This window comes from Xyrauchen texanus, chromosome 40 (assembly GCF_025860055.1).
Source record: "Xyrauchen texanus isolate HMW12.3.18 chromosome 40, RBS_HiC_50CHRs, whole genome shotgun sequence".
Taxonomy (NCBI): domain Eukaryota; kingdom Metazoa; phylum Chordata; class Actinopteri; order Cypriniformes; family Catostomidae; genus Xyrauchen; species Xyrauchen texanus.
The window spans coordinates 10,202,661-10,215,589 of record NC_068315.1 but is presented as its reverse complement, the minus strand read 5'-3'; the positions used below and the strand labels follow the sequence as shown (position 1 = coordinate 10,215,589).

The 12,929-nt window shown below is 42.4% G+C and overlaps 1 protein-coding gene and 1 long non-coding RNA gene across 5 annotated transcripts in view; one reads left to right on the top strand and one right to left on the bottom strand.

Moving 5' to 3' along the window:
- Nucleotides 1-12,929, top strand: part of LOC127633263 (RNA binding protein fox-1 homolog 3-like) — a 569,814-nt gene that overhangs the window by 217,194 nt on the left and 339,691 nt on the right. The gene's annotated exons all lie outside the window — the stretch shown is intronic.
- LOC127633264 (uncharacterized) lies at nucleotides 3,061-6,393 on the bottom strand. Its single transcript, XR_007969192.1, has 3 exons — nucleotides 6,356-6,393; nucleotides 3,729-3,876; nucleotides 3,061-3,123 (listed from the first exon to the last, which is right to left on the bottom strand). It is a non-coding gene; the product is annotated as an uncharacterized LOC127633264 (long non-coding RNA).

The window sequence follows — 12,929 nt, the reverse complement described above, 5'->3', positions numbered from 1 at the left end:
AGTTTTAAAGAGATAGTACACCTAAACTTGACTGTCTTTATTTACACACTGTTCTGACGCTTCTGGGACATGCCCTTTGTCACACTCATTAATTAACAATTTGATTGTCCAATTAACTTAATCAGTTGTCCAGCAATCACAGTAGCACTACACTAATGAGCACTGAGGTATAAATATCAGTTTGATTCTCAGAGATCTCAGTTCTGCTGTGAATGGACATTGTGAAAGACCCTATTCCTTGCCCTTTGTGTGCGTTCATGATTATAAACTGCACACTGTCCAACCTAAAGTAGGTTGAACCTGTCAAGCACAATAAATTGGTCAAAGTAATATAACTAGATTATGTGTTCTTCTCGACACCCCTGCTGCCATCAAGCCAGCCCTTTATTTCCTAAACCTAAAGTCTTTAACACTCACCTGAACCTGTATTAGGGTTCTGCGGTTTACCGGTACTAAAGAAGAATCGCGATACCCAAAAAATTAAAACCGTATGATATCATCTTGTTGCTAATTTTAGTACTTATTACAGTATGCTGTCATTAGCAAATGTATATGAGATGTTACAGTTTTGAGATGAAATCAATGACAAATACAAAAAAATGAATCTGGAAGTGTGATCATTAAACAGCAGAAGGATGTAATTTAATTAAATATACAGAAACATGCGCTGCACGCTACAGGATAAACAAAGGTGTCGCTCTGCTCTGTTATCTGCTTCACACACACACACGTGCGGGCGCACACATGCGCACACACTCACATAAATGTAAGAGAAACTACTGGTGCTTAATTTTCTTGCAGTGTGTTTAGAGTATAAATGTCTTAAATGAGCTCCTACGGAGTTGTGACGGGAGTATCCCTTAAAGGTCTGTCAAAATAAAAGTCCAGCTAAAATGAAATATACTATATAAAAATTTAATATTCAAAAAGTAGCAATAATAACGATTGTAACAATTATATAATAATAAATGGTTGTATTATTATTATTAGTAGTAGTTATAGTAGTAGTATTCTTATTATCTATAAGCGATATCACAAACACAATTTTTTATCAGCATGTTGAGATTCAGCCAGAGAAGCCTTGTGTATTTTCATTAATGTTTTCATTAATAATTCATTAATTTTACCAAAAATAAATATATTTTTTTGTGTAAATATATATATATATATATACACATGTACCTGTATATACATGTGAGATTTTATGCCATTCTTTTGAAGTCATTTTCTGTTTAATTTCATATAAAAATCTGAGGCTTTTCATTTATACCAATTTTGGTATTGGAGCAACCCTAACCTGTATGACTTTCAATCCTACATTAAACACAAAAGTAGAAGCTTTGTAGAAAGTTCACGCTGCTCTCTTACATACAGTGAGAATGGATGGGGACCAGGACAAAAAAAAAGCACATTTAAAGCATCAAAAAAGTATTTCATAAGACTATATTCCAAGTCACCTGAAGCCATATTATAGCTTTGTGTGATGAACATTCCAAGATTAACAGAAAGTCGTTATTCACTCAAGTCAAACCAAATCATTGATCAACAACCTTTAACAGCACACTAATTAAAAATGGCGCACATCAATAAAATAAATCATCATTAGTTCTTGCATCTCTTTTAACAAACACATGATGTCATGACAGAACAAATACAATTTTATGTTATTGGTGTTTAATTCTGTGTGTTTATCACACAATGTGATTGTATGATTTGGTTGGTTCAACTACATTTACTGTGGTTTTATGGTGTTTGATTTTTTTTTTAGGGCTGTCAATCGATTAAAGTTTTTAATCAAATTAAATGAATCGCATTGATATTTGCTGAGAAATCCCCTCAATTAACAATAATTCTGTATATAATGATGAAGTAATTATAAATAGTTATCTTTAAATATTTACAATATATATATATATATATATATATATATATATATATATATATATATATATATATATATATATATATTTATAAAAATATTCAGATAATTAAAATGCATTGCATTATTGTGGCAGAGTAGTTAAGCATTGATAAGACAATACAAGCGACCCATCAATGTACACCTGTGTCAGACGGATGCTTTTTAAGTGTCTCTCTTTGGTTGTGTTGTGTCATAAACATAGCATTTTTATGTCAATGTGTCAAGTTAAACATAGTTTAATACTTAGAAAATGTCTTGAGATTCCTTAGTTTGGATTTGAGCTCCATCAAGCTGTGTTTTGAATGCAACAACATATTCTCGTGTTGTGCTGTCTGTTGAAGGGTGGCTTTGTTCTCTGTATAAGCTGCACGTTGCCTATATACAGCTGAAGTTTCGCTTACTGCCCCCTGGAGAAAACAGGTGGTACATCTTGCTTTTATTTATCAGGAATCTTCCTTTTATGGTCTGGGGATATGATTAATTGCATTAAGTTTTTAATGCGTTATTTTCTGTGTTAAATTAATCGCACTGAATTAACAAGTTAAATCGACAGCCCTAATTTTTTGTTTGTTTTTTGTTTTCTCTCTCCTTTATGGAGCATGACAGCTAGGAGCCACTTTACACTAAGTGTGTTAAAATTAAAATTCAAGTTTAGAATTGCCATCAAATTTAAGATAAAAATGCACATTTAAATGCTAAAATTTTGCATTCTAATTTTTGATGTGTGTCAAGCACTGATGACTTCAGACAGGTCACATTATTGTCCAGTTGCAGTAAGACGTGTTCATTTTTACTTGACATGACATCTTAAAAACACAACACTCCTGCAAAAGATACTGAATGAATAATGTATCATAGCGAAATGATCAAAGATGTTTGTCTAATGCATTTTCACATTGAAAAACAAATGATGGTTGCAAAAGCATTCAGTTTGAACAGCCCCTTAGGTGGAGGTCTTTGACCATTGCTTCTGTCTCTCTTATCAGTGTTTCTTAGATTATGCAATGGGTTTTAAAATGCTTTGTCAGGAAAGGAGTTCACCTTGGAAATGTGTGTTTCAAGATCCTTGCTTTCTGTTCCATTCTGTCCATCTCTTCATCTGTTTGAGCAGTCCCTTGCTTGGGCTTATACTTTGAGCCATTTCACCACCGAGTTTAGCCGAATACCACTGCTATCTGGGAATATTGCTTCCATGCATGTAACTGTAATGAATGAATAACATTGTGGTATCGCTGTTATTATGAAGATTGAATCTGTGGCACCAGTGCAACACCACGTTAACATGCTAACATGACTTTAAAATTCAAACTCAAATTTTGGTAGTATTTAATACAAAAAAAAAAAAAAATAATTATTCCTCATCCCCGTTAACAGCCTTACTATTCACTTTTGATTTAATGGGAAAAAGACGAGTGGAGATTTATTTAAATTTTTACTTTTGTGTTCCACAGAAAAAAGTAAGTCATACAGGTTTTGGAAGAAAAGAGGTTGAGGAAATGTTGATAAAAAAAATTATATTCCTGTTCTACAGTGTATTTCATTGTTGTTTCTCCTTTGGCCCATCTTATTTGCATGTTGCCGCTGTGGTGGGGCTACAGAGCGTGGAGCAAAGCAGCCACTGTCAGCTTTCATAAACCGCTCTGCGTCTTTCTGACAGGCAGACATAACAGAACGAGGGAGATGGTGATACAAGCTGTGGTGCATCCACAGACACTGCCATTATCATCGAAAGGTTGTGAGCGTAATAAGATCGTAGACCTTGCACATGGCGAACTGTTGAAGGGGAGAGTGAAACACAAATATTTACCCTAGATTGATTGGCAGGTGTGATTTTGTCCTCTGTTTCTATTGTGGATGGATAATGGTATTCAAAGGGGCCATCACTGAAGATCAGTGTAAAGGAAGAGAGGAAGCACTTCTCCCAAATGCAGGATGGGGTTTGGACTAGAGGTCACCTGAGAAAATTACACAAATATCCACATAGTGGAATAGCACTGGCATTTGAAAGAATGATTCTATGTGATGTGGTAACAATTCATGAACCTCAAGGCGTTTTGCTTCCCACACGACTTGAACGTGCTGATGAAGGTAAAAATGCCAACCACAACATTATTCCTATTATATTGCTCTTTCAAGAAACAAGAGCATCTTTTCACAAGGAACATCAGAAGATTCGGATTAAGATGGCTTGCCTGCTGGTTGCATGTCATTGTGTGTTCACTTGGTAGGTGAAGTACAACCAAATGTCAAAACAACATCTTGAAAGATGTGTCTGCCAGGTGCTTAAAAGGGCTAACCAAACATTGTCAATCCAGGCAGAAGAAACAAGCCAGTATCAGTTATACTTTCACAAAAAACTATATTCAAATGTAAAAAGAAAACATTTGTAAAAGGAATTTTGATGTCTAGCTTTCAGCCATGAATATAATATGTGGAACATTCCTGAGCAGTGGTGTAATGAAATCAATGTACTGTATTTCCCATAACAAAAATTTTAAACAGACCTGGTATTAACTGGTTTAAGCTGGTCTGAATGGTCTCTCATCTCAGTCTTAACTGGTTTAATATGGTCTAGCAGGTCTCTCAATCTGGTAGAGCCAGTCTTCAGCTGCCCTAGAAAGTCTCCGATCCTAGCCAAACTGGATTTCAGCTTGTCTAGCTGGTCTCCGGGCCTGATCAAGCTGGTTTGAGATGGTCTGGCTAGTATCCCAGCCTGGTCTTAACTTGTTTACAAGCTTACTTAACTGTTCTCCCAGCTAGGCCGAGGTGTTTTTTTAGCTGGTCTAACTGATCCATGGTCAAGCTGTTCTTAAGCTGGTCTAGCTGGTCATTTGGCCTAGCCAAGCTGGTCTTCAGCTGGTCTATTTGGTCTCCCAGCCTGATCAAAGTGGTTTTCAGCTGTACTTGTTTGTTTCTGGGCCCGATCAAGCTGGTTTACAATGGTCTGGTTGGTCTCCCAGCCTGGTCTTAACTTGTTTATTCTGGTGCTCAGCTGGATTGGATGGTCTAAAACCAGCTAACATACCTACTTGAACATGCTGAGAGTCAAGCTTAAAGGGTTAGTTCACCCCAAAATGAAAATGATCCCATAATTAACTCACCCTCAAGCCATCCTAGGTGTATATGTCTTTTTGCTTTCAGCCTAACACAATCTGAGTTATATAAAAAAATATCCTGGCTCTTCCAAGCTTTATAATCGGAATGAACGGTACCTTACATTTTGGTGCCATTCATTCCGATTATAAAGCTTGGAAGAGTAGACCCTTTATAGTCTCTAATGATGTCTTACACTTATCTGTATACCCAAAAATGACGGAGTATTTTAAATTGTTTCTGCTGTAATGACGAAAATATCCAGCAGGACGCGCCAGTGCGTCCGTCGACCCCAGAGGGTTAAAGGGGTAGTTCACCCAAAAATGAGAATACTCCCACATTTACTCACACTCATGCAATCTCAGATGTGTTTGACTTTCTTTATTCTGCTGAACACAATTTTTTAGAAGAATATCTCAACTCTGTATGTCAATACAATGCAAGTGAATGGTGATCAGACCTTTTGTAGCTCCAAAAATCACATATAGGAAACATAAAAGTAATCCATATGACTCCAGTGGTTAAATCCATATCTTCAGAAGCGATATAATAGATGTGAGTGAGAAACCAATCAAAATGTACTTTTACAAAACTTTTACATCTAAAAGTCATATATGGTGCATGTTTAGTTTTACTTTCACATCTGAAAGTGAATATGAAAGTTAAGCTTTATAGTAAAACAGGACTTATATATTGTTCTGTTTCTCACCCACACATATCATATCGCTTCTGAAGATATAGATTTAACCATTAGAGTCACATGTATTACTTTCATGTTGCCTTTATTTGATTTTTGGAGCTTCAGAGGTCTGGTCACCATTTGCTTGCATTGTATAGACCTATAGATCTGAGATATTCTTCTAAAAATCTGTGTTTGTTTTCTGCAGAAGAAAGAAAGTCATACACATCTGGCATGTCTTGAGGGTGAGTAAATGATGAGAATTAAAATGTTTGGGTGAACTATCACCTTAAATCAGTTGAGACCAGACTGAGGCTGGGAGACCAGTAAGATATGCTTAAACCAGCTAAAACCAGCAAACCAGCTTAGGTTGGTGTCAGTTTTGCCAGGCTGAGAGGCCAACTAGGCCATTTTGAACCAGTCAAGACATGATTAAGATGGTGTTTCTTGCAGGGATTACAAATCATATTGTCTACTGGAACATAATTATATACTCAATGAAATGGCGGCTGTGTACTGTCTTCTAGCTGTCACAATCACTATGATATTTAGAGTATTTAACATGACATTCATTTCCACCCTGGCTGAAAAATTCAGTAGGCCAGAGAGGAGTCCCCCCCGGTCCTCCATTTTCCAGCATGCATCACAAGTTAATGTTTTACCTTAGCTGTTACATCTCATCACCGAGCAGATCTTCCCCTAAAGAACAGAAGTAATAACCATGAAACAGTCCCTCACCGACATGCAGGAGAAGATTAAGAGTGTTAATATGCTGTGCTTTTCACCGGCTTTTGCACATACACACATCTTCGAGTACCCATATGCACAATCTGTAGACTCAGGCTTTCGCTCTCTTTCAGCTGTGCTCTGCATGAGTTAATGACAGCTCTCAATGACATAGTGTAACTCAGGGCCAGGCTAAATGCGCCAGTGCACTTCTGTCATGGCCATGCCTGACACACACATACACATGCACAATTCCAGGCTCATACTGACAGGCAGAGAAGCTTCCCTCATTGTGTCTGAATTCCCATTTAATACTGCTGACTCACCCTACAGACACTTGTAGATTTATTCTCATACAGTTATAGAGAGGCTATAAACCATCTTGCAATCTTATTTCACAGGATTCCATTGGCTTACAGTCCCTTTGTTTGAGTTGTTTGATAAAATGGTGTAGCAATGTGTCAACATTCTTATACATGGATAAAATATAGTGCCCCGCTACATGAGAGTGTTGAAGGGTTTATGAAGAAGTTACTCTTTTGACAAGAATGATCATGTGAAGTATTGTTCATGTACGTTCGGACCACAATATTCGGGTGCCAACAGGATTTTGCACAATCTAGGAAATGAATGATTGTCTAGTACTGTGTATAAATATTTGTGCATCTTTTCTCTGGACTCTTTTCACTGCTATTTTAAGTGGAGACCCCAGATCCTATTTAAAACCCAAATGTGCATCTTTATTCAAACATATATTAGCTAAATTGTCAGCAATACTAATCATATCATCATAACATAAATTAGACAAAAGCTGCTGACTAGAGGTAGTCCGTTTAACTGATTAACCAGTGCCAATATTAGGGATGGGCAGGGGTGGAAAAAGTACTGAAAAATAATACTCAAGTAAAGTACTGTTACATCTTAAAAAAATGTGTTTGAGTAGAGTAAAAGTACCTATCCTATAAACTACTCAAGTAAGAGTAAAAGAGTAGCTCATTTAAAAGTACTCATGAGTAGTGAGTATTAAGTACTGAGTTGCGAAAGCTATGCCCCTTTATAATAAAAACTCTTATGATGCAATTTAAAAATGTTGCACACAGACTGTAATTTACATTCCCTTTTATGGCTGTTTTCCAGTAAGAATAAATAAAATAGGTATTTTATAGGTGTTTGTGATTGACAACTTTTAAAATACATCACTTATCTGTGATACTGTAAACTCTACATAAATCTGATTTTAAAAAATAAATAAAAGGGCAACATGATTACAGAAATTAAAAGGTGAAAAAGTTATTTTCAATATCATAATGTATGAAACAATTACATTAAAATCAGTTTACGTGTAAGGTCTAAATGCCCTTAATGCCGACAGAGAGAGAGTTACTTTTGCAGATAAAATATGTTCAAAACAGTGCAATGCAAAAAAATAAAATAATAATAAATTATGAAAACCCACAGAAAAGCAGTATCACTTGGTGCGTTATGTCCCACACAATAGAGGGGGTGGTTTGGACAGAGGCCACATCGGGCTTCAAAGGAATAATTCACACAAAAATGAAAATGTTCTCATCATTTAGACACCCTTATGCCATCCCGGATGTGTATGACTTTCTTTCTTCAGCACAACACAAATTAAGATTTTTTTGATCCATAAAAATGCAAGTGAATGTGTGCCAAAATTTTGAAGCTCTAAAAATCAAATAAATTAGCATAAAATTTGCCTAATCCATGTGACTCCAGTGGTTAAATCCATGTGTTCAGAACAGATATGATAGGTTAAGTGAGAAACAGATCAATATTTAAGTCAATTTTTTCTATAAATTCTCCTCCGTGCTTAGTCAATCTCCACTATAACTTTCACTTTTTTCTTCTTTTGTTTTTTGGGATTCACATTCTTCATGCATATCACCATCTACTGGGCATGGTGAAGAATTTCTAGCAAAAATGTACTTAAATATTGATCTTTTTCTCACCCACACCTATCATATCTCTTCTGAAGACATGGATTTAACCATGGGAGTCATATGGATTACTTTTATGCTGCATTTATGTGTTTTTTGGAGAGTCCCAATTTTGGCATCCATTCACTTGTATTGTGTGGACCTACAGAGTTGAAATCTTCAAAAAATTTTAAATTGTGTTCTGCAGAAGAAAGTCATACACATCTGGGATGCATGAGGGTGAGTAAATGGTAAGACAGTTTTCACTATTGAGTGAACTATTTATTTAAGTAGCATTGTATTCCTTTTGAGATACAATGTTCAACATTGATTTAATTTTTGTATCCTCTTTTTAGTTCTTGTGTTATCATTCTAATGCATGATGCACAGTTCTCTTACGAGAGGTTCTCTCGTATTGCGTAAGCTAGCTTACGCTACGGGAAAGATTCATCTTTTCTGAGATATTGAAGCCAAAAAATTATCCTTAATTTTTGTATCCATTGTCAACGCAGTGCGGCAGCTGCAGACCTTGAGCGGGCTATCTAGCCAGCTCATAGGTTGCTCTGCGGCAACTGCTGCAGCCTATAGACGAGTTTGGGCGAACTCGCATCCAATGAGAGGCGTCCGCGCGCTCACTGCATCAAAGCCCGCCAAAATGGGCGTGACTAGAGTGCATATAAGCGTAGTTCGTAGGCTGGAACCCTGATTTTCATCTCTTCAGCGAAGCTCTTCGCATCTCTGAACTGGAAGCCGCGTCGCCGTTCGAGGGGCATCAAGCAAGCGTGGACAGCGCCGAAGAAGCCGGCCGTCTTCGCCACCTTCAGCCGTCCTGCGAGCTACGCCATCCGGCGACGTATCCTTTTAAAAGCAAGCTAGTTCTTAAGAACTTCACAAAAGAGTACGAGCGTCTTTTTAAGATGCCTCGCTCCACTTGCGCCTCATGTCGCTCCTCTCAGCACCGGAGACCGCCACATCATCTGGCGCTCTCTGCCTGGGACTGGGGCATGCAGAGCTCGCCCGCGCCAGGCGGATGCGATTTCTGCGAGGAGCTGCCGATGTCGACCCTGCGGGCTCGACTCAAGCGCTCAGGACCGAGCCGCCAGCCGCCTTCCGTTCAGCCGCGCAGAAAAAAGCGCCGCTCTCAAAGGCTGCCGGAAACAATGGTAGAAGCGATTGCCTCGCCGGAGCCCATCCCTCGAGCATCGCCTTCACCCTCCCCGCCCACCCGCGTAGTTGCCGCCGAGCGGCTGCTCTGCTGCCATCACAGACGAAGAAGCGGAGGATAAGGGCTGTTCCATCATGGCTTCGGACAGCGAGGAGTGGTCAGGCTCACTAACACGCCTCCTCACACAGGCCGTTGACCGCCTCGGGCTCGACTGGTCACCGCCCCTTGAGCAGGCACCCAACAGACTTGACGGCTGCTTTCTACAGAGCCGCCGCTGTGCAGCACCCACTACCCGGGCCGCTCCCTTCCTGCCGGAACTCCACGCCGAGCTTTCCAAATCATGGAACGCGCCTTTCTCGGCCAGGGTCCGATCCCACGTCTCCACCTCTCTTGCTTCGGTGGACGGCGCTACTGAGAAAGGCTACGCTTCCATCCCTCCGGTCGAGGATGCAGTAGCAGCATACCTTTTGCCCGCCCTCCGCGAGATGGCGGTCTAAACCAGTGCTCCCGTCTAAGGCCTGCAGAACAACTTCCGCCTGTGTTGGCCGCGCCTATTCCGCCGCCGGCCAAGCTGCATCTGCTCTGCACTCTATGGCCGTCCTACAGATCCTCCAAGCGGACCTTCTGCGGGAGTGGGATGAGGAAAGTAGGCATCCAGAGGCGGTTGCAGACATACGGAGTGTTACGGACCTCGCCCTCCGCGCTACCAAAGCTGCAGCCCAAGCTATAGGGAAGTGCATGGCCGCGCTGACTGTGACCGAGAGACATCTGTGGTTAACGCTAGCCGACATGGGAGAAGCAGAGCGCTCACGTTCCTCAACGCACCGCTCTCTCCATCCGGTCTCTTCGCTCCGCGGTGAGTGGTATCATTGACCGGTTTTCAGAGGTCCAAAAGCCACACAAGCCATGAATCTCTTCTGCCTCGTCGCGCTAACTCCTCTGCAGGCCGCTCACGTGATCAGCCTCCTGCACGAGCCTCTTCACAGCCCCAGCTCAACAATCTCAGACTTCTCAGCGTCGACAGGGCGGCCGCCCTCGATCAGCGCTCAGACAGCCGCCGCCTCCAGCGGGCCTCGATTTAAGGTAACGCTGAAACCAGAGCAATCGAAGTCTTCCTAACTTTGTTGAACAAACGACGGCTCAGTCCCGCCGGCCGGACCACCGTCAAAGCTTTGCCCCCTGTCAGTCCCCTTCTCTCAGGCTACTACAGTGGTGAATTTAGCAGCCAACAAGCCGGTAACACTGCCCGCTTGCTCTGCACTCAAACGCCGCTTTCACGGCGACTCAAATAAATCTTGTAAAGAGCAAACATGTCTTATGTGTAGAAAATGTTCCCACAACCCAGTGTTCGCCCCTACACACAAGCATAACACATCCCGTGCCCCTATCAGAGCATGCTCTCATAAAGCGGTTACTGAACCGCTCGAAGCGCCAGAGTCAATGAAGGCGCTCACAAATGCGCGTGGCGCACCATTCTCTGGCCGCTCTGTCACACCGACCAGCCCTATGTGTAGAAAATGTGCCCACAATCCAGTGTTCACTTCTGCACACAAGCACTGCATGTCTCGTGTCCCCACCAGAGCACGCTCACATAAAGCGGTTACTGAACCGCCGAGCGCTAGAGTCAATAAATGCGCCCACCGAATACGCGACTGCGCCCATTCTCTGCCCGCTCTGTTACACGGCCAGCAAACATTCCTCTGTGTGTAAGTCCCGTGCCCATGACTATGCTTACGCATCACGTAACAGATGTGACTCTTTCCCCATTCATTCCAATCGGAAGTCACTCACAAAACAGCCTGTTCATGCTGTCTGCGAGCAATCATGCATGAACACACTAAACGCGCCACACATTTTGTTCAGCTCTGTGTGCGGCAATCAGAGCTGAATTGGCCATTCACCCTCTAGCGTTACGCTTCAAAGCGTGGGAAGCTATTCCAGGGATATCCAAGTGGGTGTTAAGCACAATACAACAGGGCTATTTGCTACAGTTTGTTCGCCGCCTCCTCGCTTCAGAGCTGCTCGAAACCACTGTGAACACGGAAGCAGCGTGCATGCTTCGCTCAGAAATAGCAAGCCTTCTGTGCAAAAGGGCCATAGAGAAAGTGCCACCCTCTCTGAGCGAAGTCGGGCTTTACAGCCGTTATTTTCTTGTTCCCAAGAAAGACGGCGGCCTCAGACCCATATTAGATCTCAGGGTTTTGAACAAGGTGCTTGCAAAAAGACCGCTCAAAATGCTTACAGTCAGGAAACTCCTCGCGCATGTGCGCCAGAGAGACTGGTTTATTTCTCTCGATCTGAAAGATGCATACTTTCAGATTCAGATAAATCCCCGTCACAGGCCATTCTTGAGATTCGCCCGACGGCCACGTTTATCAATACACCGTCCTCCCGCTCGGCCTGTCCTTAGCACCTCGTACTTTCACGAAGTGCATGGATGTGGCGCCGCACCCCTGTGGAGTCAGGGTTTGCGAATTTTGAACTATTTGGACGACTGGCTGATTATGGCACAGTCACATATGGAGCTTCTGTCTCACAGAGCAGTTCTCCTCAGCCATCTGAACAGTTTGGGTCTTGCAGTCAATTGGACCAAGAGCTCACTACAGCCCAGTCAGACAATTTCCTTCCTTGGAATAGAACTAGACTCCGTGGCAATGACGGCTCGCTTATCTACACAGCCGCCGTGTTCAGCGACTAGCCGCATCTTTTCAGATGAACAGCCTCACGCCTCTGAAGAAATTGCAGAGAGTGCTAGGTTACATGGCCTCAGCCGCAGCAGTACTTCAGCTGGGTTTACTGCACATCGCCCGCTTCAGCATTGGCTAAACACCCGCGTCTCGCCGGGCTTGGGCCACAGGCCGCCAGCCCATCAAGGTGACTCAGACCTGTATATCAGCTCTGCAGCCCTGGACAGTGGCCGAATGGTATCAGCGGGAGTGACAATGGGAGCTGTATCTCGCGAAAAGTCATCTCGACAGACGCGCCCAACATGGGTTGGGGCGCGGTCTGTGAGGGCTCTCCGGTTTTCGGCCTATGGTCAGTTCAGGAAAAGCTCCTTCACATAAATTGTCTGGAAATGATAGCGGTCGAGTACGCCGCGGCGCTTTCTCCCGGTCATTCAGGGTCACCACGCCCTGGTCCGCTCGGACAACAGATCTGTGGTATCCTACCTAAACCGCCAGGGCGGTGTCAGATCCAGGAACCTCTTCCATCTGACGAAACGCATACTGAGTTGGTCCCAGTGCCACCTGCGCCGCTGAGGGCGACGCGACGTGCCAGGCCACCTGAACGACGGCCCGGACAGACTGTCCAGAGACAATATTCCCCAGGGAATGGTCCCTGCACGCCAAACAGTCCAGACGCTATGGCACCTATTCGGCAGAGCAGAGATAGACCTCTTTGCGC